Below are 27,676 nucleotides of genomic sequence, written 5' to 3' on the forward strand. Positions count from 1 at the left end.
GCCCAGGTGGCCCAGAAAGCCACCAGCATCTTGGCTTGGATCAGCAGCAGTTTGACCAACAGGACCAGGACAGTGACCCTGCAGCTCTGCTGGGCACTGGGGAGGCCACAGCTCAAGCCCTGGGCTCAGTTTTGGGTCCCTCACTCCAAGAAGGACATTGAGGGGATGGAGCAGGGCCAGAGAAGGGCAGCAGAGCTGGGGAAGGGTCTGGAGAGCAGGGATTTGCCCTCTGGGGGTGGGAAGGACAACGCTGCTGGGCACATGGTGCTCCTGGGATTGTAAAGGCTGGAGAAGATCTCTGAGACCTTTGGAGGGGTCCCTTCCAACCCAGGCCATTCTAGAATGGTTTAGGGGAGGCTCCCCAGGGGTGCAAGGCCTAAAGTAGGCTTCCCTTACCCTGCTTCAGCTCTGTCATTCATAGACTCATAGAATGGTTGGGTTGGCAAAGCCCTCCCAGAGCAGCCAGGGCAGCAGCAACCCAGCCCCACCAGGGCCACCAAACCCTGGCCCCAGCTGCCATGGCCACAGGGCTCTGCAGCCCCTCCAGCCATGGGGACTCCACCACCTCCCTGGGCAGCCTCTGCCAGGCCCTGACCACTCTGCCACCAAAGACATTTTGCCTCCTCTCCAACCTAACCCTCCCCTGGCACAGTTTCAGGCCATTGCCTCTCCTTCTGTCCCCTGAGCCTAGGGAGCAGAGCCCAAGCCCCAGCTGGCTGCAGCCTCCTCTCAGGGAGCTGCAGAGAGCAAGGAGGTCTCCCTCAGCCTCCTCTTCTCCAGCCTCAACCCCCCCAGCTCCCTCAGCTGCTCCTCCCCAGCCCTCTTCCCCAGACCCTTCCCCAGCTCTCTTGCCCTTCTCTGGCCCTGCTCCAGCTCCTCAAGGTCCTTCTGGCAGAGAGGAGCCCAGAGCTGAACCCAGCACTCAAGCTGTGGCCTCCCCAGTGCCCAACCCAGGGCCACCATCCCTGCCCTGCTCCTGCTGGCCACACCAAAGCAGGCTGCTGGTGGCCACTTTGTCTCCAGCAGAGCTGAGGGTCTGCCTGGACTCTGCCTGTGGCACTGACAGGCTGGGTCTCCTTCTCTCTTCCCTTCCAGCAGCAGAGGCTGGCTAGTGATGGTGGAGCCTGGAGGTCTGCAGCGCTGCTGGGAGCCTGGGAGGAGCTGCTGGAGAGCCTGAGGCGAGGGGATGGACCTTGTCAGAGGGTGAGTCAAGGCTGAGCCTCCTTCTGTTCCTCACCAGGGGTTGGCAGAGGTCTGCTGGTGCTGGGGGCAGCCTGTGCCCCACTGCCAGAGAATCACAGTGCTGTTTGGGTTGGAAAAGGCCTCTGAGATCACTGAGGCCAAGCATCAGCCATGGCCATCAAACCATCTCACACCACACAGCAAAGCTCTGCCTGCAGGGGGAGGCTGGGCTTCAGCAGCTGGGTGGGCAGGAGGAGCCACCACAGCCTTTCCTCATGCTGCACTGTCCTCATGCAGCCTGGCAGGCTCCACCTGGTGCCACAGCACTGCTCTGTGCTGCTGGGAGTGTGGGCAGAGCTGGGCAGGCTCCAACTGCAGCAGTGCAGAGCTGCAGCAGTGCAGAGCTGGAGCAGTGCAGAGCTGGAGCAGCGCAGAGCTGCAGCAGTGCAGAGCTGCAGCAGTGCAGAGCTGCAGCAGTACAGAGCTGGAGCAGTGCAGAGCTGCAGCAGTGCAGAGCTGGGCAGGCTCCAACTGCAGCAGTGCAGAGCTGGAGCAGTGCAGAGCTGGGCAGGCTCCAACTGCAGCAGTGCAGAGCTGGAGCACTGCAGAGCTGGAGCAGTGCAGAGCTGGAGCAGTGCAGAACTGCAGCAGTGCAGAGCTGGAGCAGTGCAGAACTGCAGCAGTGCAGAGCTGGAGCAGTGCAGAACTGCAGCAGTGCAGAGCTGGAGCTGTGCAGAACTGCAGCAGTGCAGAGGTGCAGCACTACAGAGCTGCAGCAGTGCAGAGCTGCAGCCGTGCAGAGCTGGAGCAGTGCAGAGCTGCAGCAGTGCAGAGCCGGAGCAGCGCAGAGCTGGAGCAGCGCAGAGCTGCAGCAGTGCAGAGCTGCAGCAGTGCAGAGCTGCAGCAGTGCAGAGCCGGAGCAGCGCAGAGCTGCAGCAGTGCAGAGCTGCAGCAGTGCAGAGCTGCAGCAGTGCAGAGCTGCAGCAGTGCAGAGCCGGAGCAGCGCAGAGCTGGAGCAGCGCAGAGCTGCAGCAGTGCAGAGCTGCAGCAGTGCAGAGCTGGAGCTGTGCAGAACTGCAGCAGTGCAGAGGTGCAGCACTACAGAGCTGCAGCAGTGCAGAGCTGCAGCCGTGCAGAGCTGGAGCAGTGCAGAGCTGCAGCAGTGCAGAGCCGGAGCAGTGCAGAGCTGCAGCAGTGCAGAGCTGCAGCAGTGCAGAGCTGCAGCAGTGCAGTGTGGAGCAGCTGTGGCTAGAGGAGGTCAAGCATGAATCCAGGCTGGGTGGAGAATGGCTCCAGAGCAGCCCTGAGGAGAAGGCCTTGGGGGGGTCAGCTGGTGACAAAGTGCCCAGGAGCCAGCACTGGTCCCTGGCAGCCCAGAGGCAGCTGAGTGCTGAGCTGCAGCCAGAGCAGGGAGAGCAGCAGCACAGGGAGGGGATTCTGCCCCTCTGCTCTGCTCTGCTCAGCCCCCACCTGCAGCACTGCCTCCAGCTCTGGGGCCCCCAGCACAGGAAGGACCTGGAGCTGCTGGAGAGGCTCCAGAGGAGGCCACAGAGATGAGCAGAGGCTGCAGAACCTCCCCTGTGGGGCCAGGCTGGGAGAGCTGGGGCTGTGCAGCCTGCAGAAGAGAAGGCTCCAGGCAGACCTCAGAGCAGCCTCCCAGGACCTGAAGGGCTCCAGGAGAGCTGGGGAGGGACTTGGGACAAGGGCTGGGAGTGCCAGGCCCAGGGCCAATGGCTTTGAGCTGGGAGAGAGGAGACTGAGAGTGGAGAGGAGGAAGAAATCCTTGGCAGTGAGGCTGGGGAGACTCTGGCACAGGCTGCCCAGGGAGGCTGTGGCTGCCTCCTGCCTGGAGGTGCTGAGGGCCAGGCTGGATGAGGCCCTGAGCAAGCTGTGCTGGTGGGAGGGGTCCCTGCCCATGGCAGGGGTTGGAGCTGGCTGATCTGTTGAAGGATAGGAAGGCCCCACAGAGGGACCCTGCCAGGCTGGGCAGAGGGGCAGAGGCCAAGGGCAGGAGATTGAACACATCCAAGCGCCAGGGGCTGCACTTTGGCCACAGCAGCCCCAGGCAGAGCTACAGGCTGGGGGCAGAGTGGCTGAGAGCAGCCAGGCAGAGAGGGACCTGGGGGTGCTGGTGGGCAGCAGCTGAACAGGAGCCAGCAGTGTGCCCAGAAGGCCAAGGGCATCCTGGCCTGCATCAGGCAGAGTGTGGCCAGCAGGAGCAGGGAAGTCCTTGTGCCCTGTGCTCAGCACTGCTCAGGCCACAGCTGGAGTCCTGTGTCCAGCTCTGGGCTCCTCAGCTCAAGAAGGACATTGAGAGACTTGAAGGTGTCCAGAGAAGGGCAACAAAGCTGGGGAGGGGTCTGGGGCACAGCCCTGGGAGGAGAGGCTGAGGGAGCTGGGGTTGCTTAGCCTGCAGAAGAGGAGGCTCAGGGGAGACCTTCTTGCTCTCTGCAACTCCCTGCAGGGAGGTTGGAGCCAGGAGGGGGTTGGGCTCTGCTCCCAGGCAGCCAGCAGCAGAACAAGAGGACACAGTCTCAAGCTGTGCCAGGGGAGGTTCAGGCTGGAGGTGAGGAAGAAGTTCTTCACAGAGTGATCTGCCTTTGGGGTGGGCTGCACAGGGAGGTGGTGGAGTTGCCCTCCCTGGGGATCTTCAAGAAGAGCTAGGCTGAGGCCCTGGGTGCCATGGCCTGGTTGGTTGGGCTGGGCTGGGTGATAGGTTGGACTGGAGGACTTTGGAGGTCTCTTCCAACCTGGCTGCTTCTATGACCCTCTGATCTTGAAGGTCCCTTCCAACCCAGCCCATTCTGTGACAGGCCTCCTGGCAGGGCTGGTGCCAGGGCTGGTGCCAGGGCTGGTGCCAGGGCTGCCAAGCCTGGCAGCTCCCAGCACTCACTGCAGCAGTGGTCAGCTCAGGAGGTTTCCTCTCAGCCCTGGGTCAGCTTCCCAGCACAAGTGCCTGGGAAGGGAAATCTCTTCCTGATTCCCTTTCTCTCTGGGGTTGTTTCTCCCATCCAGCAGGATTTGCCTTCTCAGGGAGGCTCCCCTGGGAAGCATGGGCTGGGCTGGGCGGGGCTGGGCGGGGCTGGGCTATGCTGGTCAGGGCTGGGCTGTGCTGGGCAGGGCTGGGCTGTGCTGGGCTTTGCTGTGCTGGGCTATGCTGGTCAGGGCTGGGCTGTGCTGTGCTGTGCTGTGCTGGGCTGTGCTGGGCTGTGCTGGGCTGGGCTGGGCTGTACTGGGCTGGGCTGTGCTGGGCTGGGCTGGGCTGTGCTGGGCTGGGCTGTGCTGGGCTGTGCCCTGCTGGGCTGGGCTGGGCTGTGCCGTGCTGGGCTGTGCCGTGCTGGGCTGGGCTGGGCTGGGCTGGGCTGGGCTGTGCTGTGCTGTGCTGTGCTGTGCTGTGCTGGGCTGTGCTGGGCTGTGCTGGGCTGGGCTGGGCTGGGCTGTGCTGGGCTGTGCTGGGCTGGGCTGTGCTGGGCTGGGCTGGGCTGTGCTGGGCTGGGCTGTGCTGTGCTGTGCTGGGCTGGGCTGTGCTGTGCTGTGCTGGGCTGGGCTGTGCTGTGCTGGGCTGGGCTGGGCTGGGCTGTGCTGTGCTGGGCTGTGCTGGGCTGGGCTGGGCTGGGCTGGGCTGTGCCCTGCTGGGCTGGGCTGGGCTGTGCCGTGCTGGGCTGGGCCGGGCTGGGCTGGGCTGGGCTGTGCTGGGCTGTGCTGGGCTGGGCTGGGCTGGGCTGTGCCCTGCTGTGCTGTGCTGGGCTGTGCCGTGCTGGGCTGGGCTGGGCTGTGCTGGGCTGGGCTGTGCTGGGCTGTGCTGGGCTGGGCTGTGCTGGGCTGTGCTGTGCTGGGCTGGGCTGGGCTGTGCTGGGCTGTGCTGGGCTGGGCTGTGCTGTGCTGTGCTGGGCTGGGCTGTGCTGTGCTGGGCTAGGCTGTGCTGGGCTGGGCTGTGCTGGGCTGTGCTGGGCTGTGCTGGGCTGGGCTGTGCTGTGCTGGGCTGGGCTGTGCTGTGCTGTGCTGTGCTGGGCTGTGCTGGGCTGTGCTGTGCTGGGCTGTGCTGTGCTTTGCTGGGCTGTGCTGTGCTGTGCTGGGCTGGGCTGTGCTGTGCTGTGCTGGGCTGGGCTGTGCTGTGCTGGGCTGGGCTGTGCTGTGCTGTGCTGTGCTGGGCTGTGCTGGGCTGGGCTGGGCTGGGCTGTGCTGGGCTGGGCTGGGCTGTGCTGTGCTGTGCTGGGCAGGGCTGGGCTGTGCTGTGCTGGGCTGTGCTGGGCTGTGCTGTGCTGGGCTGGGCTGTGCTGTGCTGTGCTGGGCTGGGCTGGGCTGTGCTGTGCTGGGCTGTGCTGTGCTGGGCTGGGCTGGGCTGTGCTGTGCTGGGCTGTGCTGTGCTGGGCTGGGCTGGGCTGTGCTGTGCTGTGCTGGGCTGTGCTGTGCTGGGCTGGGCTGGGCTGTGCTGGGCTGTGCTGTACTGTGCTGGGCAGGGCTGGGCTGGGCTGGGCTGGGCTGTGCTGTGCTGGGCTGTGCTGGGCTGTGCTGGGCTGTGCTGTGCTGGGCTGTGCTGTGCTGTGCTGTACTGTGCTGTGCTGTGCTGTGCTGGGCTGGGCTGGGCTGTGCTGGGCTGGGCTGTGCTGGGCTGGGCTGGGCTGTGCTGGGCTGGGCTGGGCTGGGCTGGGCTGTGCTGGGCTGTGCTGTGCTGGGCTGTGCTGGGCTGGGCTGGGCTGGGCTGGGCTGTGCTGGGCTGGGCTGTGCTGGGCTGGGCTGGGCTGGGCTGTGCTGTGCTGGGCTGTGCTGTGCTGTGCTGGGCTGGGCTGTGCTGTGCTGGGCTAGGCTGTGCTGGGCTGGGCTGTGCTGTGCTGTGCTGTGCTGGGCTGGGCTGTGCTGGGCTGGGCTGGGCTGTGCTGTGCTGTGCTGGGCTGGGCTGGGCTGGGCTGGGCTGTGCTGTGCTGGGCTGTGCTGGGCTGGGCTGGGCTGGGCTGGGCTGTGCTGTGCTGGGCTGTGCTGGGCTAGGCTGTGCTGGGCTGGGCTGTGCTGTGCTGTGCTGGGCTGGGCTGTGCTGGGCTGTGCTGGGCTGTGCTGGGCTGGGCTGGGCTGTGCTGTGCTGTGCTGGGCTGTGCTGTGCTGGGCTGTGCTGTGCTGGGCTGGGCTGGGCTGTGCTGTGCTGGGCTGGGCTGTGCTGTGCTGGGCTAGGCTGTGCTGGGCTGGGCTGTGCTGTGCTGTGCTGGGCTGGGCTGGGCTGGGCTGTGCTGGGCTGTGCTGGGCTGTGCTGGGCTGTGCTGGGCTGGGCTGTGCTGTGCTGGGCTGGGCTGTGCTGTGCTGTGCTGGGCTGGGCTGTGCTGTGCTGGGCTGTGCTGGGCTGTGCTGGGCTGGGCTGCGCTGGGCTGCTCCTGGCTGAGCCTTGCTGCTGTCCCAGGCTGTGTTCCTGGGGCGGTGCTGCAGGGCGCCCCCGGGGCAGGGAGGAGCTGGGCCGGGCTGGGCTGGGTCAAGCCCCTCCTGGCTGAGCCTTGCTGCTGTCCCAGGCTGTGTCCCTGGGTTGCCTCGGGGCAGGGAGGAGCTGGGCTGGGAGCTGCAGCTCGTCCCTGGCTGGGGCAGGCAGGGCAGAGGGAGCCCTGGAGCCTGCCGCTGCGGTCCCCGCACGGCTCAGCGAGCGGCGGGCGAGGAGCAGCCGGGGCTGAGGCTCTGCCCCGGCGCTGCCTCTGCCTGGGCAGACACAAAGCCTGGTTTGTCTCCCTGCCTTGGCAAGGCCTCGCCAGCCCCAGCCTCGCCTTTGTCTGCCGCGGCCCCGGGGAGCTGCAGATGGGCCGGGGGGGGAGCAGCTCCTCACTGCTGGGATTGTCTGTGCCCCCCCCCCCCGCTCGGGGGGATGGGCAGGGGGCGCTCGGCCCTGCCCTCCCCCCCACACCTTGCTGTGCCTCGGGCTGCTGCACCTCCCCAGCACCCCCAGGAGCTGGTGCCAGTCCTGCAGGCTTCACCCCTGGGTTACAGCTTTGGGGAGGGGGACGAGCCCCTCGGCAGGAGGTGGTAGGGAAGGTGGCAGAGTCCCTGGGGTGGGAGGGAGGGAGCCAAGAGAGCTGTCAGGAGGTGCTTCCTGCTCTGCAAGCAGAGCTGTGTGAGAGGCAGAGGCCTGGCACAAAACCTTGCTCCTTGGCCATGGCAGAAAGCAGCTGTGGGCAGGAGGAGGTGGGGTGAGTGTCGTCCAGGCTCTTGCCTTGGAGCTGCTGTCCCTGGCTGGGCAAGGCAGAGCAGGGCTCAGATCCCTTTGAACTGAACCACACTCAGAGCCCTAAGGCTCTTCCTCCTTCTCCCCCTTCCCCTTCATCCCCTTCCTCTTCCCCCCCTTCCCCTTCCCCCCCTTCCCCTTCCCCCCCCTTCCCCTTCCCCCCCCTTCCCCTTTCCCCCCCTTTCCCCTTCCCCCCCCCTTCCCCTTCATCCCCTTCCCCTTCTCCCCCTTTCCCCCCTTCCCCTTCCCCTTCCCCTTCTCCCCCTTCCCCCCTTCTCTCCTTCCCCCCTTCTCTCCTTCCCCCCTTCTCTCCTTCCCCCCTTCTCTCCTTCCCCCCTTCTCTCCTTCCCCCCTTCTCTCCTTCCCCCCTTCTCTCCTTCCCCCCTTCTCTCCTTCCCCCCTTCTCTCCTTCCCCCCTTCTCTCCTTCCCCCCTTCTCTCCTTCCCCCCTTCTCTCCTTCCCCCCTTCTCTCCTTCCCCCCTTCTCTCCTTCCCCCCTTCTCTCCTTCCCCCCTTCTCTCCTTCCCCCCTTCTCTCCTTCCCCCCTTCTCTCCTTCCCCCCTTCTCTCCTTCCCCCCTTCTCTCCTTCCCCCCTTCTCTCCTTCCCCCTTCTCTCCTTCCCCCCTTCTCTCCTTCCCCCCTTCTCTCCTTCCCCCCTTCTCTCCTTCCCCCCTTCTCTCCTTCCCCCCCTTCTCTCCCTTCCCCCCTCCTCCCTTCCCCCCTCCTCCCTTCCCCCCTCCTCCCTTCCCCCCTCCTCCCTTTCCCCCTTCTCCCTTTCCCCCTCCCCTGCTTATTCTCCCCACCACAGCTCTGACCCAGAAGCTGCTCACTGCCTGTGCTGAGTTGGCTCAGTTAAGGATTTGACTAATTTCTGGAGGTTTCATTATTCAGCAGAGATGGAGGGGAGGGCAGTGCCTGGTCCCATCTCTGCAGACAGGCTGCATGCCTCCCTCTTTGGGGTGGGCACCTCCCCCTGCACCCTCAGCAGCTCTGCAGATGGCACCAAGCTGTGTGGCTCAGCTGGCAGCTGGAGGGAAGGATCCATCCAGAGGGACCTGGGCAGGCTGGAGGGAAGGGATCCATCCAGAGGGACCTGGACAGGCTGGAGGGAAGGGATCCATCCAGAGGGACCTGGGCAGGCTGGAGGGAAGGGATCCATCCAGAGGGACCTGGGCAGGCTGGAGGGAAGGGATCCATCCAGAGGGACCTGGACAGGCTGAAGGGAAGGATCCATCCAGAGGGACCTGGGCAGGCTGGAGGGAAGGATCCATCCAGAGGGACCTGGGCAGGCTGGAGGGAAGGGATCCATGCAGAGGGACCTGGGCAGGCTGGAGGGAAGGGATCCATCCAGAGGGACCTGGGCAGGCTGGAGGGAAGGGATCCATCCAGAGGGACCTGGGCAGGCTGGAGGGAAGGGATCCATCCAGAGGGACCTGGACAGGCTGAAGGGAAGGATCCATCCAGAGGGACCTGGGCAGGCTGCAGGGAAGGATCCATCCAGAGGGACCTGGGCAGGCTGGAGGGAAGGGATCCATCCAGAGGGACCTGGGCAGGCTGCAGGGAAGGGATCCATGCAGAGGGACCTGGGCAGGCTGGAGGGAAGGGATCCATCCAGAGGGACCTGGGCAGGCTGCAGGGAAGGGATCCATGCAGAGGGACCTGGGCAGGCTGGAGGGAAGGGATCCATCCAGAGGGACCTGGACAGGCTGAAGGGAAGGATCCATCCAGAGGGACCTGGGCAGGCTGCAGGGAAGGATCCATCCAGAGGGACCTGGGCAGGCTGGAGGGAAGGGATCCATCCAGAGGGACCTGGGCAGGCTGCAGGGAAGGGATCCATGCAGAGGGACCTGGGCAGGCTGGAGGGAAGGGATCCATCCAGAGGGACCTGGGCAGGCTGCAGGGAAGGGATCCATGCAGAGGGACCTGGGCAGGCTGCAGAGCTGGGCACAAGGCAGCCTCATGCAGGTCAGCAAGGCCAAGGGCAAGGTCCTGCAGCTGGGGCAGGGCAATCCCCAGCACAGATCCAGGCTGGGTGAGGAGTGGCTGAGAGCAGCCCTGAGGAGGAGGCCTTGGGGGGGTCAGCTGGTGACAAAGTCCCCAGGAGCCAGCACTGGTCCCTGGCAGCCCAGAGGCAGCTGAGTGCTGAGCTGCAGCCAAAGGTCTCTGCTCACATGCAGCAGTGACAGGAGAAGAGGAAGCAGCCTCAGGCTGTGCCAGGGGAGGCTCAGGTTGGACAGGAGGAACAATTCCTTCCCAGCAAGGGATCCCAGGCCCTGGCCCAGGCTGCCCAGGGAGGTGGTGGAGTCCCCAGCCCTGGAGGGGTTTAAGAGCCTCCTGGAGGGGGTGCTGAGGCAGGGGATGGTGAGGGATGGGGTGCTGAGGCAGGGGGTGCTGAGGCAGGGGGTTTGGTGGCAGTGGCTGAGCAGCAGGGCTGGGGCTGGGAGCTCTGGCAGCAGTGGGTGAGCTCAGCGATCTCTCGCCGCCCCGACAGCCCTGGAGCTGCTGCCGTCGCTCTCCCGCAGGCAGGGCTCACCAGAGAGGCTCCCCGCAGCCTCCCGGCTGCCTCCCGGTCCCAGCGCTGGCCGGGCTCGGCGGCGGCGAGCAGCGGCGCTCAAGCCGGGCCGGTGCCTCCCGCAGGGCCACGGCGCAGGGCAGCTCCCAGCCGCTGGAGCATCCTGCGGCCCCCGGCCCCTGCGGCTGTGGCCCCCGCGGCTGTGGCCCCCGCGGCTCCCGGCCCCCGCGGCTGTGGCCCCCGCGGCTCCCGGCCCCCGCGGCTCCCGGCCCCTGCGGCTGTGGCCCCCGCGGCTCCCGGCCCCCGCGGCTCCCGGCCCCCGCGGCTCCCGGCCCCTGCGGCTGTGGCCCCCGCGGCTCCCGGCCCCCGCGGCTCCCGGCCCCTGCGGCTGTGGCCCCCGCGGCTCCCGGCCCCCGCGGCTCTCGGCCCCCGCGGCTCCCGGCCCCCGCGGCTCCCGGCCCCTGCGGCTGTGGCCCCCGCGGCTCCCGGCCCCCGCGGCTCTCGGCCCCCGCGGCTCCCGGCCCCTGCGGCTGTGGCCCCCGCGGCTCCCGGCCCCCGCGGCTCCCGGCCCCCGCGGCTCCCGGCCCCCGCGGCTCCCGGCCCCCGCGGCTCCCGGCCCCCGCGGCTCCCGGCCCCCGCGGCTCGGCTCTAGCGCAGCCCCCAGGAGCCCCCGCGGGCAGGACCCGCCAAGGGCTGGGCAGGGCAGGCAGAGCCTCTGCAGGGAAGGCTTCAGTTCCCCTCTGCTTCCCCACTGCTCTTCGTGGGGGCTGTGCTGCTCCTCTGCTTTCTCCTGGTTCTTTACAGAGCCCTGCGGAGCTCTCCTGCTTTCCCCTGTCCTTTGCAAAGGGCTTCTTGCTCCTCTCCAGCATCCCTGCCCTTCACAGGGGCTGTGTTGCTCCTCTCCTTCATCCCTGCCCTTCACAGGGGCTGTGTTGCTCCTGCTCACTGTTGGACTGTTCCAGGGCTGGTGGGTCTGACCAGGATGGATTTGATCTAAAAAAGAGATTTTGACAAGCAGCTGCTGCAAGTCAGAGCCTGAGGCTGACTGCATGGCTCCGTGGGCAGGGGCAGGAGCTGTGGTGTTCAGGAGCTGTGCTGGGACAGGAGCTGTGCTGGGGCAGGAGCTGTGCTGGGGCAGGAGCTGTGCTGGGACAGGAGCTGTGCTGGGCAGGAGATGTGCTGGGACAGAGATGTGCTGGACAGGAGCTGTGCTGGGACAGAGCTGTGCTGGGACAGAGATGTGCTGGACAGGAGCTGTGCTGGGACAGAGATGTGCTGGACAGGAGCTGTGCTGGGGCAGGAGCTGTGCTGGACAGGAGCTGTGCTGGGACAGGAGCTGTGCTGGGCAGGAGCTGTGCTGGGACAGAGATGTGCTGGACAGGAGCTGTGCTGGGGCAGGAGCTGTGCTGGACAGGAGCTGTGCTGGGACAGGAGCTGTGCTGGGCAGGAGCTGTGCTGGGACAGAGATGTGCTGGACAGGAGCTGTGCTGGGGCAGGAGCTGTGCTGGACAGGAGCTGTGCTGGGACTGAGATGTGCTGGATAGGAGCTGTGCTGGACAGGAGCTGTGCTGGACAGGAGCTGTGCTGGACAGGAGCTGTGCTGGGACAGGAGCTGTGCTGGGGCAGGAGCTGTGCTGGGACAGGAGCTGTGCTGGACAGGAGCTGGGGTGTTCAGGAGCTGTGGTGTTCAGGAGCTGTGCTGGGGCACAGCTGTGCTGGGACAGGAGCTGTGCTGGGACAGGAGCTGTGCTGGGACAGGAGCTGTGCTGGACAGGAGCTGTGCTGGACAGGAGCTGAGCTGGGCAGGAGCTGTGCTGGGACAGGAGCTGTGCTGGACAGGAGCTGTGCTGGACAGGAGCTGTGCTGGGACAGGAGCTGTGCTGGGGCAGGAGCTGTGCTGGACAGGAGCTGTGCTGGACAGGAGCTGTGGTGTTCAGGAGCTGTGGTGTTCAGGAGCTGTGCTGGGGCACAGCTGTGCTGGGAAAGGAGCTGTGCTGGGACAGGAGCTGTGCTGGGACAGGAGGTCTACTGGGACAGGAGCTGTGCTGGACAGGAGCTGTGCTGGGCAGGAGCTGTGCTGGGACAGAGCTGTGCTGGGACAGGAGCTGTGCTGGACAGGAGCTGTGCTGGGACAGGAGCTGTGCTGGACAGGAGCTGTGCTGGGCAGGAGCTGTGCTGGACAGGAGCTGTGCTGGGCAGGAGCTGTGCTGGACAGGAGCTGTGCTGGGCAGGAGCTGTGCTGGACAGGAGCTGTGCTGGGACAGAGCTGTGCTGGGCAGGAGCTGTGCTGGACAGGAGCTGAGCTGGGCAGGAGCTGTGCTGGGCAGGAGCTGTGCTGGACAGGAGCTGTGCTGGGCCAGGAGCTGTGCTGGGCAGGAGCTGTGCTGGACAGGAGCTGTGCTGGGACAGAGCTGTGCTGGGACAGGAGCTGTGCTGGACAGGAGCTGTGCTGGACAGGAGTTGTGCTGGGGCAGAGCTGTGCTGGGCAGGAGCTGTGCTGGACAGGAGCTGTGCTGGACAGGAGCTGAGCTGGGCAGGAGCTGTGCTGGACAGGAGCTGTGCTGGGACAGGAGCTGTGCTGGACAGGAGTTGTGCTGGGACAGAGCTGTGCTGGGACAGGAGCTGTGCTGGGGCAGGAGCTGTGCTGGACAGGAGTTGTGCTGGGACAGAGCTGTGCTGGGACAGGAGCTGTGCTGGACAGGAGCTGTGCTGGGACAGGAGCTGTGCTGGACAGGAGCTGAGCTGGGCAGGAGCTGTGCTGGACAGGAGCTGTGCTGGGCAGGAGCTGTGCTGGGACAGGAGCTGTGCTGGACAGGAGCTGTGCTGGGACAGAGCTGTGCTGGACAGGAGCTGTGCTGGGACAGGAGCTGTGCTGGGCAGGAGCTGTGCTGGACAGGAGCTGTGCTGGGACAGGAGCTGTGCTGGGACAGGAGCTGTGCTGGGCAGGAGCTGTGCTGGGGCAGGAGCTGTGCTGGGGCAGGAGCTGTGCTGGGACAGGAGCTGTGGTGTTCAGGAGCTGTGCTGGGAGAGAGCTGTGCTGGACAGGAGCTGTGCTGGGACAGGAGCTGTGCTGGGCAGGAGCTGTGCTGGGACAGGAGCTGTGCTGGGCAGGAGCTGTGCTGGGGCAGGAGCTGTGCTGGGGCAGGAGCTGTGCTGGGGCAGGAGCTGTGCTGGGACAGGAGCTGTGCTGGGCAGGAGCTGTGCTGGGACAGAGCTGTGCTGGACAGGAGCTGTGCTGGGACAGGAGCTGTGCTGGGCAGGAGCTGTGCTGGACAGGAGCTGTGCTGGGACAGGAGCTGTGCTGGGACAGGAGCTGTGCTGGACAGGAGCTGTGCTGGGACAGGAGCTGTGCTGGGACAGAGCTGTGCTGGGACAGAGCTGTGCTGGGACAGAGCTGTGCTGGGACAGAGCTGTGCTGGACAGGAGCTGTGCTGGGACAGGAGCTGTGCTGGACAGGAGCTGTGCTGGGGCAGGAGCTGTGCTGGGGCAGGAGCTGTGCTGGGACAGGAGCTGTGGTGTTCAGGAGCTGTGCTGGGAGAGAGCTGTGCTGGACAGGAGCTGTGCTGGGACAGGAGCTGTGCTGGGCAGGAGCTGTGCTGGGACAGGAGCTGTGCTGGGCAGGAGCTGTGCTGGGGCAGGAGCTGTGCTGGGGCAGGAGCTGTGCTGGGACAGGAGCTGTGCTGGGCAGGAGCTGTGCTGGGACAGAGCTGTGCTGGACAGGAGCTGTGCTGGGACAGGAGCTGTGCTGGGACAGGAGCTGTGCTGGGCAGGAGCTGTGCTGGGCCAGAGCTGTGCTGGGGCAGGAGCTGTGCTGGGACAGGAGCTGTGCTGGGCAGGAGCTGTGCTGGGGCAGGAGCTGTGCTGGGGCAGAGCTGTGCTGGACAGGATCTGTGCTGGGACAGGAGCTGTGCTGGACAGGAGCTGTGCTGGGACAGGAGCTGTGCTGGGACAGGAGCTGTGGTGTTCAGGAGCTGTGCTGGGGCACAGCTGTGCTGGGCAGGAGCTGTGCTGGGACAGGAGCTGTGCTGGGGCAGGAGCTGTGCTGGGACAGAGATGTGCTGGACAGGAGCTGTGCTGGACAGGAGCTGTGGTGTTCAGGAGCTGTGCTGGGACAGGAGCTGTGGTGTTCAGGAGCTGTGCTGGACAGGAGCTGTGCTGGGACAGAGCTGTGCTGGACAGGAGCTGTGCTGGGCAGGAGCTGTGCTGGGACAGGAGCTGTGCTGGGGCAGGAGCTGTGCTGGGGCACAGCTGTGCTGGGACAGAGCTGTGCTGGACAGGAGCTGTGCTGGGCAGGAGCTGTGCTGGGCAGGAGCTGTGCTGGACAGGAGCTGTGCTGGACAGGAGCTGTGCGGGGGAAGAGCTGTGCTGGGCAGGAGCTGTGCTGGGATAGGAGCTGTGCTGGACAGGAGCTGTGTTGGACAGGAGCTGTGCTGGGACAGGAGCTGTGCTGGGACAGGAGCTGTGCTGGGACAGGAGCTGTGTTGGACAGGAGCTGTGCTGGGACAGGAGCTGTGCTGGGCAGGAGCTGTGCTGGACAGGAGCTGTGCTGGGCAGGAGCTGTGCTGGGACAGGAGCTGTGCTGGGACAGGAGCTGTGCTGGACAGGAGCTGTGCTGGGACAGGAGCTGTGCTGGGCAGGAGCTGTGCTGGGACAGGAGCTGTGCTGGGGCAGAGCTGTGCTGGACAGGAGCTGTGCTGGGCAGGAGCTGTGCTGGGACAGGAGCTGTGCTGGACAGGAGCTGTGCTGGGCAGGAGCTGTGCTGGGACAGGAGCTGTGCTGGGCAGGAGCTGTGCTGGGACAGGAGCTGTGCTGGCAGGAGCTGTGCTGGGACAGGAGCTGTGCTGGGACAGGAGCTGTGCTGGGCAGGAGCTGTGCTGGACAGGAGCTGTGCTGGGGCAGAGCTGTGCTGGGACAGGAGCTGTGCTGGGACAGGAGCTGTGCTGGGCAGGAGCTGTGCTGGGACAGGAGCTGTGCTGGGGCAGGAGCTGTGCTGGACAGGAGCTGTGCTGGGAGAGAGCTGTGCTGGACAGGAGCTGTGTTGGACAGGAGCTGTGCTGGGACAGGAGCTGTGCTGGGACAGGAGCTGTGCTGGACAGGAGCTATGCTGGGACAGGAGCTGTGCTGGACAGGAGCTGTGTTGGGACAGGAGCTGTGCTGGGACAGGAGCTGTGCTGGGACAGGAGCTGTGCTGGACAGGAGCTGTGCTGGGACAGGAGCTGTGCTGGGACAGGAGCTGTGCTGGACAGGAGCTGTGTTGGGACAGGAGCTGTGCTGGGACAGGAGCTGTGCTGGGACAGGAGCTGTGCTGGACAGGAGCTGTGTTGGGACAGGAGCTGTGCTGGGACAGGAGCTGTGCTGGACAGGAGCTGTGCTGGGACAGGAGCTGTGCTGGGCAGGAGCTCTGCTGGACAGGAGCTGTGCTGGGACAGAGCTGTGCTGGGACAGGAGCTGTGCTGGGACAGGAGCTGTGCTGGGCAGGAGCTCTGCTGGGACAGGAGCTGTGCTGGGACAGGAGATGTGCTGGGCAGGAGCTGTGGTGTTCAGGAGCTGTGCTGGAGAGGAGCTGTGCTGGACAGGAGCTGAGCTGGGACAGAGCTGTGCTGGACAGGAGCTGTGCTGGGACAGAGCTGTGCTGGACAGGAGCTGTGCTGGGACAGGAGCTGTGCTGGGATAGGAGATGTGCTGGGATAGGAGATGTGCTGGGATAGGAGCTGTGCTGGACAGGAGCTGTGCTGGGACAGAGATGTGCTGGACAGGAGCTGTGCTGGGCAGGAGCTGTGCTGGGACAGGAGCTGTGCTGGACAGGAGCTGTGCTGGGACAGGAGCTGTGCTGGGGCAGGAGCTGTGCTGGGACAGGAGCTGTGCTGGGGCATAGCTGTGCTGGGACAGGAGCTGTGCTGGGCAGGAGCTGTGCTGGGACAGGAGCTGTGCTGGGACAGAGCTGTGCTGGACAGGAGCTGTGCTGGGACAGAGCTGTGCTGGGACAGGAGCTGTGCTGGGACAGGAGCTCTGCTGGGACAGGAGCTGTGCTGGGACAGGAGCTATGCTGGACAGGAGCTGTGCTGGGGCAGGAGCTGTGCTGGACAGGAGCTGTGCTGGACAGGAGCTGTGCTGGGCAGGAGCTCTGCTGGGACAGGAGCTGTGCTGGACAGGAGCTGTGCTGGGACAGGAGCTGTGCTGGACAGGAGCTGTGCTGGACAGGAGCTGTGCTGGGCAGGATCTCTGCTGGGACAGGAGCTGTGCTGGACAGGAGCTGTGCTGGGACAGGAGCTGTGCTGGGACAGGAGCTGTGCTGGGACAGGAGCTGTGCTGGGCAGGGGCTGTGCTGGGACAGGAGCTGTGCTGGGACAGGAGCTGTGCTGGGACAGGAGCTGTGCTGGGGCAGGAGCTGTGCTGGGACAGGAGCTGTGCTGGACAGGATCTGTGCTGGGACAGGAGTTGTGCTGGGACAGGAGCTGTGCTGGGACAGAGCTGTGCTGGGACAGGAGCTGTGCTGGGCAGGAGCTGTGCTGGACAGGAGCTGTGCTGGGACAGGAGCTGTGCTGGGCAGGAGCTGTGCTGGACAGGAGCTGTGCTGGGACAGGAGCTGTGCTGGGGCAGGAGCTGTGCTGGGCAGGAGCTGTGCTGGGACAGGAGCTGTGCTGGGCAGGAGCTGTGCTGGACAGGAGCTGTGCTGGGACAGGAGCTGTGCTGGGGCAGGAGCTGTGCTGGGCAGGAGCTGTGCTGGGACAGAGATGTGCTGGACAGGAGCTGTGCTGGGATAGGAGATGTGCTGGACAGGAGCTGTGCTGGGACAGGAGCTGTGCTGGGGCAGGAGCTGTGCTGGGACAGAGCTGTGCTGGGACAGGAGCTGTGCTGGGACAGGAGCTGTGCTGGACAGGAGCTGTGCTGGGCAGGAGCTGTGCTGGGACAGAGATGTGCTGGACAGGAGCTGTGCTGGGACAGGAGCTGTGCTGGGGCAGGAGCTGTGCTGGGCAGGAGCTGTGCTGGGACAGAGATGTGCTGGACAGGAGCTGTGCTGGGATAGGAGATGTGCTGGACAGGAGCTGTGCTGGGACAGGAGCTGTGCTGGGGCAGGAGCTGTGCTGGGACAGAGCTGTGCTGGGACAGGAGCTGTGCTGGGACAGGAGCTGTGCTGGACAGGAGCTGTGCTGGGCAGGAGCTGTGCTGGGACAGAGATGTGCTGGACAGGAGCTGTGCTGGGACAGGAGCTGTGCTGGGACAGGAGCTTTGCTGGACAGGAGCTGTGCTGGGGCAGGAGCTGTGCTGGACAGGAGCTGTGCTGGACAGGAGCTGTGCTGGGCAGGAGCTGTGCTGGGACAGGAGCTGTGCTGGGACAGGAGCTGTGCTGGACAGGAGCTGTGCTGGACAGGAGCTGTGCTGGGCAGGAGCTCTGCTGGGACAGGAGCTGTGCTGGACAGGAGCTGTGCTGGGACAGGAGCTGTGCTGGGACAGGAGCTGTGCTGGGCAGGGGCTGTGCTGGGACAGGAGCTGTGCTGGGGCAGGAGCTGTGCTGGGACAGGAGCTGTGCTGGACAGGATCTGTGCTGGGACAGGAGTTGTGCTGGGACAGGAGCTGTGCTGGGACAGAGCTGTGCTGGGACAGGAGCTGTGCTGGGCAGGAGCTGTGCTGGACAGGAGCTGTGCTGGGACAGGAGCTGTGCTGGGCAGGAGCTGTGCTGGACAGGAGCTGTGCTGGGACAGGAGCTGTGCTGGGGCAGGAGCTGTGCTGGGCAGGAGCTGTGCTGGGACAGGAGCTGTGCTGGGCAGGAGCTGTGCTGGGCAGGAGCTGTGCTGGACAGGAGCTGTGCTGGGACAGGAGCTGTGCTGGGCAGGAGCTGTGCTGGGCAGGAGCTGTGCTGGGACAGGAGCTGTGCTGGGCAGGAGCTGTGCTGGACAGGAGCTGTGCTGGGCAGGAGCTGTGCTGGGCAGGAGCTGTGCTGGGACAGGAGCTGTGCTGGGCAGGAGCTGTGCTGGGCAGGAGCTGTGCTGGACAGGAGCTGTGCTGGGACAGGAGCTGTGCTGGGCAGGAGCTGTGCTGGGCAGGAGCTGTGCTGGGACAGGAGCTGTGCTGGGCAGGAGCTGTGCTGGGCAGGAGCTGTGCTGGACAGGAGCTGTGCTGGGACAGGAGCTGTGCTGGGACAGGAGCTGTGCTGGGACAGGAGCTGTGCTGGGGCAGGAGCTGTGCTGGGCAGGAGCTGTGCTGGGACAGGAGCTGTGCTGGGCAGGAGCTGTGCTGGACAGGAGCTGTGCTGGGGCAGGAGCTGTGCTGGGGCAGGAGCTGTGCTGGGGCAGGAGCTGTGCTGGGACAGGAGCTGTGCTGGGCAGGAGATGTGCTGGGACAGAGATGTGCTGGACAGGAGCTGTGCTGGGACAGAGCTGTGCTGGGACAGAGATGTGCTGGACAGGAGCTGTGCTGGGACAGAGATGTGCTGGACAGGAGCTGTGCTGGGGCAGGAGCTGTGCTGGACAGGAGCTGTGCTGGGACAGGAGCTGTGCTGGGCAGGAGCTGTGCTGGGACAGAGATGTGCTGGACAGGAGCTGTGCTGGGGCAGGAGCTGTGCTGGACAGGAGCTGTGCTGGGACAGGAGCTGTGCTGGGCAGGAGCTGTGCTGGGACAGAGATGTGCTGGACAGGAGCTGTGCTGGGGCAGGAGCTGTGCTGGACAGGAGCTGTGCTGGGACTGAGATGTGCTGGATAGGAGCTGTGCTGGACAGGAGCTGTGCTGGACAGGAGCTGTGCTGGACAGGAGCTGTGCTGGGACAGGAGCTGTGCTGGGGCAGGAGCTGTGCTGGGACAGGAGCTGTGCTGGACAGGAGCTGGGGTGTTCAGGAGCTGTGGTGTTCAGGAGCTGTGCTGGGGCACAGCTGTGCTGGGACAGGAGCTGTGCTGGGACAGGAGCTGTGCTGGGACAGGAGCTGTGCTGGACAGGAGCTGTGCTGGACAGGAGCTGAGCTGGGCAGGAGCTGTGCTGGGACAGGAGCTGTGCTGGACAGGAGCTGTGCTGGACAGGAGCTGTGCTGGGACAGGAGCTGTGCTGGGGCAGGAGCTGTGCTGGACAGGAGCTGTGCTGGACAGGAGCTGTGGTGTTCAGGAGCTGTGGTGTTCAGGAGCTGTGCTGGGGCACAGCTGTGCTGGGAAAGGAGCTGTGCTGGGACAGGAGCTGTGCTGGGACAGGAGGTCTACTGGGACAGGAGCTGTGCTGGACAGGAGCTGTGCTGGGCAGGAGCTGTGCTGGGACAGAGCTGTGCTGGGACAGGAGCTGTGCTGGACAGGAGCTGTGCTGGGACAGGAGCTGTGCTGGACAGGAGCTGTGCTGGGACAGGAGCTGTGCTGGGCAGGAGCTGTGCTGGACAGGAGCTGTGCTGGGCAGGAGCTGTGCTGGACAGGAGCTGTGCTGGGACAGAGCTGTGCTGGGCAGGAGCTGTGCTGGACAGGAGCTGTGCTGGGCAGGAGCTGTGCTGGGCCGGAGCTGTGCTGGACAGGAGCTGTGCTGGGCCAGGAGCTGTGCTGGGCAGGAGCTGTGCTGGACAGGAGCTGTGCTGGGACAGAGCTGTGCTGGGACAGGAGCTGTGCTGGACAGGAGCTGTGCTGGACAGGAGTTGTGCTGGGGCAGAGCTGTGCTGGGCAGGAGCTGTGCTGGACAGGAGCTGTGCTGGACAGGAGCTGAGCTGGGCAGGAGCTGTGCTGGACAGGAGCTGTGCTGGGACAGGAGCTGTGCTGGACAGGAGTTGTGCTGGGACAGAGCTGTGCTGGGACAGGAGCTGTGCTGGACAGGAGCTGTGCTGGACAGGAGTTGTGCTGGGACAGAGCTGTGCTGGGACAGGAGCTGTGCTGGACAGGAGCTGTGCTGGGACAGGAGCTGTGCTGGACAGGAGCTGTGCTGGGCAGGAGCTGTGCTGGACAGGAGCTGTGCTGGGCAGGAGCTGTGCTGGGACAGGAGCTGTGCTGGACAGGAGCTGTGCTGGGACAGAGCTGTGCTGGACAGGAGCTGTGCTGGGACAGGAGCTGTGCTGGGCAGGAGCTGTGCTGGACAGGAGCTGTGCTGGGACAGGAGCTGTGCTGGGACAGGAGCTGTGCTGGGCAGGAGCTGTGCTGGGGCAGGAGCTGTGCTGGGGCAGGAGCTGTGCTGGGACAGGAGCTGTGGTGTTCAGGAGCTGTGCTGGGAGAGAGCTGTGCTGGACAGGAGCTGTGCTGGGACAGGAGCTGTGCTGGGACAGGAGCTGTGCTGGGCAGGAGCTGTGCTGGGACAGGAGCTGTGCTGGGCAGGAGCTGTGCTGGGGCAGGAGCTGTGCTGGGGCAGGAGCTGTGCTGGGCAGGAGCTGTGCTGGGACAGAGCTGTGCTGGACAGGAGCTGTGCTGGGACAGGAGCTGTGCTGGGCAGGAGCTGTGCTGGACAGGAGCTGTGCTGGGACAGGAGCTGTGCTGGGACAGGAGCTGTGCTGGACAGGAGCTGTGCTGGGACAGGAGCTGTGCTGGGACAGAGCTGTGCTGGGACAGAGCTGTGCTGGGACAGAGCTGTGCTGGACAGGAGCTGTGCTGGAACAGGAGCTGTGCTGGACAGGAGCTGTGCTGGGGCAGGAGCTGTGCTGGGGCAGGAGCTGTGCTGGGACAGGAGCTGTGGTGTTCAGGAGCTGTGCTGGGAGAGAGCTGTGCTGGACAGGAGCTGTGCTGGGACAGGAGCTGTGCTGGGCAGGAGCTGTGCTGGGACAGGAGCTGTGCTGGGCAGGAGCTGTGCTGGGGCAGGAGCTGTGCTGGGGCAGGAGCTGTGCTGGGACAGGAGCTGTGCTGGGCAGGAGCTGTGCTGGGACAGAGCTGTGCTGGACAGGAGCTGTGCTGGGACAGGAGCTGTGCTGGGACAGGAGCTGTGCTGGGCAGGAGCTGTGCTGGGCCAGAGCTGTGCTGGGGCAGGAGCTGTGCTGGGACAGGAGCTGTGCTGGGCAGGAGCTGTGCTGGGGCAGGAGCTGTGCTGGGGCAGAGCTGTGCTGGACAGGATCTGTGCTGGGACAGGAGCTGTGCTGGACAGGAGCTGTGCTGGGACAGGAGCTGTGCTGGGACAGGAGCTGTGGTGTTCAGGAGCTGTGCTGGGGCACAGCTGTGCTGGGCAGGAGCTGTGCTGGGACAGGAGCTGTGCTGGGGCAGGAGCTGTGCTGGGACAGAGATGTGCTGGACAGGAGCTGTGCTGGACAGGAGCTGTGGTGTTCAGGAGCTGTGCTGGGACAGGAGCTGTGGTGTTCAGGAGCTGTGCTGGACAGGAGCTGTGCTGGGACAGAGCTGTGCTGGACAGGAGCTGTGCTGGGCAGGAGCTGTGCTGGGACAGGAGCTGTGCTGGGGCAGGAGCTGTGCTGGGGCACAGCTGTGCTGGGACAGAGCTGTGCTGGACAGGAGCTGTGCTGGGCAGGAGCTGTGCTGGGCAGGAGCTGTGCTGGACAGGAGCTGTGCTGGACAGGAGCTGTGCGGGGGAAGAGCTGTGCTGGGCAGGAGCTGTGCTGGGATAGGAGCTGTGCTGGACAGGAGCTGTGTTGGACAGGAGCTGTGCTGGGACAGGAGCTGTGCTGGGACAGGAGCTGTGCTGGGACAGGAGCTGTGTTGGACAGGAGCTGTGCTGGGACAGGAGCTGTGCTGGGACAGGAGCTGTGCTAGAAAGGAGCTATGCTGGACAGGAGCTGTGCTGGGCAGGAGCTGTGCTGGGACAGGAGCTGTGCTGGGCAGGAGCTGTGCTGGACAGGAGCTGTGCTGGGCAGGAGCTGTGCTGGGACAGGAGCTGTGCTGGGACAGGAGCTGTGCTGGACAGGAGCTGTGCTGGGACAGGAGCTGTGCTGGGCAGGAGCTGTGCTGGGACAGGAGCTGTGCTGGGGCAGAGCTGTGCTGGACAGGAGCTGTGCTGGGCAGGAGCTGTGCTGGGACAGGAGCTGTGCTGGACAGGAGCTGTGCTGGGCAGGAGCTGTGCTGGGACAGGAGCTGTGCTGGGCAGGAGCTGTGCTGGGACAGGAGCTGTGCTGGCAGGAGCTGTGCTGGGACAGGAGCTGTGCTGGGACAGGAGCTGTGCTGGGCAGGAGCTGTGCTGGACAGGAGCTGTGCTGGGGCAGAGCTGTGCTGGGACAGGAGCTGTGCTGGGACAGGAGCTGTGCTGGGCAGGAGCTGTGCTGGGACAGGAGCTGTGCTGGGGCAGGAGCTGTGCTGGACAGGAGCTGTGCTGGGAGAGAGCTGTGCTGGACAGGAGCTGTGTTGGACAGGAGCTGTGCTGGGACAGGAGCTGTGCTGGGACAGGAGCTGTGCTGGACAGGAGCTATGCTGGGACAGGAGCTGTGCTGGACAGGAGCTGTGTTGGGACAGGAGCTGTGCTGGGACAGGAGCTGTGCTGGGACAGGAGCTGTGCTGGACAGGAGCTGTGCTGGGACAGGAGCTGTGCTGGGACAGGAGCTGTGCTGGACAGGAGCTGTGTTGGGACAGGAGCTGTGCTGGGACAGGAGCTGTGCTGGGACAGGAGCTGTGCTGGACAGGAGCTGTGTTGGGACAGGAGCTGTGCTGGGACAGGAGCTGTGCTGGACAGGAGCTGTGCTGGGACAGGAGCTGTGCTGGGCAGGAGCTGTGCTGGACAGGAGCTGTGCTGGGACAGAGCTGTGCTGGGACAGGAGCTGTGCTGGGACAGGAGCTGTGCTGGGCAGGAGCTCTGCTGGGACAGGAGCTGTGCTGGGACAGGAGATGTGCTGGGCAGGAGCTGTGGTGTTCAGGAGCTGTGCTGGAGAGGAGCTGTGCTGGACAGGAGCTGAGCTGGGACAGAGCTGTGCTGGACAGGAGCTGTGCTGGGACAGAGCTGTGCTGGACAGGAGCTGTGCTGGGACAGGAGCTGTGCTGGGATAGGAGATGTGCTGGGATAGGAGATGTGCTGGGATAGGAGCTGTGCTGGACAGGAGCTGTGCTGGGACAGAGATGTGCTGGACAGGAGCTGTGCTGGGCAGGAGCTGTGCTGGGACAGGAGCTGTGCTGGACAGGAGCTGTGCTGGGACAGTAGCTGTGCTGGGGCAGGAGCTGTGCTGGGACAGGAGCTGTGCTGGGGCATAGCTGTGCTGGGACAGGAGCTGTGCTGGGCAGGGGCTGTGCTGGGACAGGAGCTGTGCTGGGACAGAGCTGTGCTGGACAGGAGCTGTGCTGGGACAGAGCTGTGCTGGGACAGGAGCTGTGCTGGGACAGGAGCTCTGCTGGGACAGGAGCTGTGCTGGGACAGGAGCTCTGCTGGGACAGGAGCTCTGCTGGGACAGGAGCTGTGGTGTTCAGGAGCTGTGGTGTTCAGGAGCTGTGGTGTTCAGGAGCTGTGCTGGACAGGAGCTGTGCTGGGCAGGAGCTCTGCTGGGACAGGAGCTGTGCTGGGACAGGAGATGTGCTGGGCAGGAGCTGTGGTGTTCAGGAGCTGTGCTGGAGAGGAGCTGAGCTGGGACAGAGCTGTGCTGGACAGGAGCTGTGCTGGGACAGAGCTGTGCTGGACAGGAGCTGTGCTGGACAGGAGCTGTGCTGGGACAGGAGCTGTGGTGTTCAGGAGCTGTGCTGGACAGGAGCTGTGCTGGACAGGAGCTGTGCTGGGACAGGAGTTGTGCTGGACAGGAGCTGTGCTGGGCAGGAGTTGTGCTGGACAGGAGCTGAGCTGGGACAGAGCTGTGCTGGACAGGAGCTGTGCTGGGACAGAGATGTGCTGGGACAGGAGCTGTGCTGGGACAGGAGCTGTGCTGGGATAGGAGATGTGCTGGACAGGAGCTGTGCTGGACAGGAGCTGTGCTGGGACAGGAGCTGTGCTGGGGCAGGAGCTGTGCTGGGACAGAGATGTGCTGGACAGGAGCTGTGCTGGACAGGAGCTGTGCTGGGACAGGAGCTGAGCTGGGCAGGAGCTGTGCTGGACAGGAGCTGTGCTGGGACAGGAGCTGTGCTGGACAGGAGCTGTGCTGGACAGGAGATGTGCTGGGCAGGAGCTGTGCTGGACAGGAGCTGTGCTGGACAGGAGCTGTGCTGGACAGGAGCTGAGCTGGGCAGGAGCTGTGCTGGACAGGAGCTGTGCTGGGACAGGAGCTGTGCTGGACAGGAGCTGTGCTGGACAGGAGCTGAGCTGGGCAGGAGCTGTGCTGGACAGGAGCTGTGCTGGACAGGAGCTGTGCTGGGACAGGAGATGTGCTGGACAGGAGCTGTGCTGGGACAGGAGCTGTGCTGGGCAGGAGCTGTGCTGGGACAGAGCTGTGCTGGGACAGAGCTGTGCTGGGGCAGGAGCTGTGCTGGGATAGGAGATGTGCTGGACAGGAGCTGTGCTGGGACAGGAGCTGTGCTGGGGCAGGAGCTGTGCTGGGACAGCTGTGCTGGGACAGGAGCTGTGCTGGGACAGGAGCTGTGCTGGGCAGGAGCTGTGCTGGGACAGAGATGTGCTGGACAGGAGCTGTGCTGGGACAGGAGCTGTGCTGGGACAGGAGCTATGCTGGACAGGAGCTGTGCTGGGGCAGGAGCTGTGCTGGACAGGAGCTGTGCTGGACAGGAGCTGTGCTGGGCAGGAGCTCTGCTGGGACAGGAGCTGTGCTGGACAGGAGCTGTGCTGGGACAGGAGCTGTGCTGGACAGGAGCTGTGCTGGACAGGAGCTGTGCTGGGCAGGATCTCTGCTGGGACAGGAGCTGTGCTGGACAGGAGCTGTGCTGGGACAGGAGCTGTGCTGGGACAGGAGCTGTGCTGGGACAGGAGCTGTGCTGGGCAGGGGCTGTGCTGGGACAGGAGCTGTGCTGGGACAGGAGCTGTGCTGGGACAGGAGCTGTGCTGGGGCAGGAGCTGTGCTGGGGCAGGAGCTGTGCTGGGACAGGAGCTGTGCTGGACAGGATCTGTGCTGGGACAGGAGTTGTGCTGGGACAGGAGCTGTGCTGGGACAGAGCTGTGCTGGGACAGGAGCTGTGCTGGGCAGGAGCTGTGCTGGACAGGAGCTGTGCTGGGACAGGAGCTGTGCTGGGCAGGCGCTGTGCTGGACAGGAGCTGTGCTGGGACAGGAGCTGTGCTGGGGCAGGAGCTGTGCTGGGCAGGAGCTGTGCTGGGACAGGAGCTGTGCTGGGCAGGAGCTGTGCTGGACAGGAGCTGTGCTGGGACAGGAGCTGTGCTGGGGCAGGAGCTGTGCTGGGCAGGAGCTGTGCTGGGACAGAGATGTGCTGGACAGGAGCTGTGCTGGGACAGGAGCTGTGCTGGGGCAGGAGCTGTGCTGGGACAGAGCTGTGCTGGGACAGGAGCTGTGCTGGGACAGGAGCTGTGCTGGACAGGAGCTGTGCTGGGCAGGAGCTGTGCTGGGACAGAGATGTGCTGGACAGGAGCTGTGCTGGGACAGGAGCTGTGCTGGGGCAGGAGCTGTGCTGGGCAGGAGCTGTGCTGGGACAGAGATGTGCTGGACAGGAGCTGTGCTGGGATAGGAGATGTGCTGGACAGGAGCTGTGCTGGGACAGGAGCTGTGCTGGGGCAGGAGCTGTGCTGGGACAGAGCTGTGCTGGGACAGGAGCTGTGCTGGGACAGGAGCTGTGCTGGACAGGAGCTGTGCTGGGCAGGAGCTGTGCTGGGACAGAGATGTGCTGGACAGGAGCTGTGCTGGGACAGGAGCTGTGCTGGGACAGGAGCTATGCTGGACAGGAGCTGTGCTGGGGCAGGAGCTGTGCTGGACAGGAGCTGTGCTGGACAGGAGCTGTGCTGGGCAGGAGCTGTGCTGGGACAGGAGCTGTGCTGGGACAGGAGCTGTGCTGGGACAGGAGCTGTGCTGGACAGGAGCTGTGCTGGACAGGAGCTGTGCTGGGCAGGAGCTCTGCTGGGACAGGAGCTGTGCTGGACAGGAGCTGTGCTGGGACAGGAGCTGTGCTGGGACAGGAGCTGTGCTGGGCAGGGGCTGTGCTGGGACAGGAGCTGTGCTGGGGCAGGAGCTGTGCTGGGACAGGAGCTGTGCTGGACAGGATCTGTGCTGGGACAGGAGTTGTGCTGGGACAGGAGCTGTGCTGGGACAGAGCTGTGCTGGGACAGGAGCTGTGCTGGGCAGGAGCTGTGCTGGACAGGAGCTGTGCTGGGACAGGAGCTGTGCTGGGCAGGAGCTGTGCTGGACAGGAGCTGTGCTGGGACAGGAGCTGTGCTGGGGCAGGAGCTGTGCTGGGCAGGAGCTGTGCTGGGACAGGAGCTGTGCTGGGCAGGAGCTGTGCTGGGCAGGAGCTGTGCTGGACAGGAGCTGTGCTGGGACAGGAGCTGTGCTGGGCAGGAGCTGTGCTGGGCAGGAGCTGTGCTGGGACAGAGATGTGCTGGACAGGAGCTGTGCTGGGACAGAGATGTGCTGGACAGGAGCTGTGCTGGGACAGGAGCTGTGCTGGGACAGAGCTGTGCTGGGACAGAGCTGTGCTGGGACAGGAGCTGTGCTGGACAGGAGCTGTGCTGGGACAGGAGCTGTGCTGGGACCGGAGCAGTGCTGGGCAGGAGCTGTGCTGGGACAGAGCTGTGCTGGGACAGGAGCTGTGCTGGGACAGGAGCTGTGCTGGACAGGAGCTATGCTGGGACAGAGCTGTGCTGGGACAGGAGCTGTGCTGGGACAGGAGCTGTGCTGGACAGGAGCTGTGCTGGGACAGAGCTGTGCTGGGACAGGAGCTGTGCTGGGACAGGAGCTCTGCTGGGACAGGAGATGTGCTGGGCAGGAGCTGTGGTGTTCAGGAGCTGTGCTGGAGAGGAGCTGAGCTGGGACAGAGCTGTGCTGGACAGGAGCTGTGCTGGGACAGAGCTGTGCTGGACAGGAGCTGTGCTGGACAGAAGCTGTGCTGGGACAGGAGCTGTGCTGGGACAGGAGTTGTGCTGGACAGGAGCTGTGCTGGGCAGGAGTTGTGCTGGACAGGAGCTGTGCTGGGGCAGGAGCTGTGCTGGGCAGGAGCTGTGCTGGGACAGAGATGTGCTGGACAGGAGCTGTGCTGGGACAGGAGCTGAGCTGGGCAGGAGCTGTGCTGGACAGGAGCTGTGCTGGACAGGAGCTGTGCTGGACAGGAGCTGTGCTGGGACAGAGATGTGCTGGGACAGGAGCTGTGCTGGGACAGGAGCTGTGCTGGGATAGAGATGTGCTGGGCAGGAGCTGTGCTGGGACAGAGCTGTGCTGGGACAGGAGCTGTGCTGGGACAGGAGCTGTGCTGGACAGGAGCTGTGCTGGGACAGGAGTTGTGCTGGGACAGGAGCTGTGCTGGGCAGGAGCTGTGCTGGGCAGGAGCTGTGCTGGGACAGAGCTGTGCTGGGACAGGAGCTGTGCTGGAGAGGAGCTGTGCTGGACAGGAGCTGTGCTGGGGCAGGAGCTGTGCTGGACAGGAGCTGTGCTGGGACAGGAGCTGTGCTGGGACAGGAGCTGTGCTGGGGCAGGAGCTGTGCTGGGACAGGAGCTGTGCTGGGACAGGAGCTGTGCTAGAAAGGAGCTGTGCTGGGCAGGAGCTGTGCTGGACAGGAGCTGTGCTGGGGCAGGAGCTGTGCTGGGCAGGAGCTGTGCTGGACAGGAGCTGTGCTGGGACAGGAGCTGTGCTGGACAGGAGCTGTGCTGGGGCAGGAGATGTGCTGGACAGGAGCTGTGCTGGGCAGGAGCTGTGCTGGACAGGAGCTGTGCTGGGACAGGAGCTGTGCTGGACAGGAGCTGTGCTGGGGCAGGAGATGTGCTGGACAGGAGCTGTGCTGGGACAGGAGCTGTGCTGGACAGGAGTTGTGCTGGACAGGAGCTGTGCTGGGACAGGAGCTGTGCTGGGACAGGAGCTGTGCTGGACAGGAGCTGTGCTGGGACAG

This window comes from Dryobates pubescens, chromosome 4 (assembly GCF_014839835.1).
Source record: "Dryobates pubescens isolate bDryPub1 chromosome 4, bDryPub1.pri, whole genome shotgun sequence".
Lineage (NCBI taxonomy): Eukaryota > Metazoa > Chordata > Aves > Piciformes > Picidae > Dryobates > Dryobates pubescens.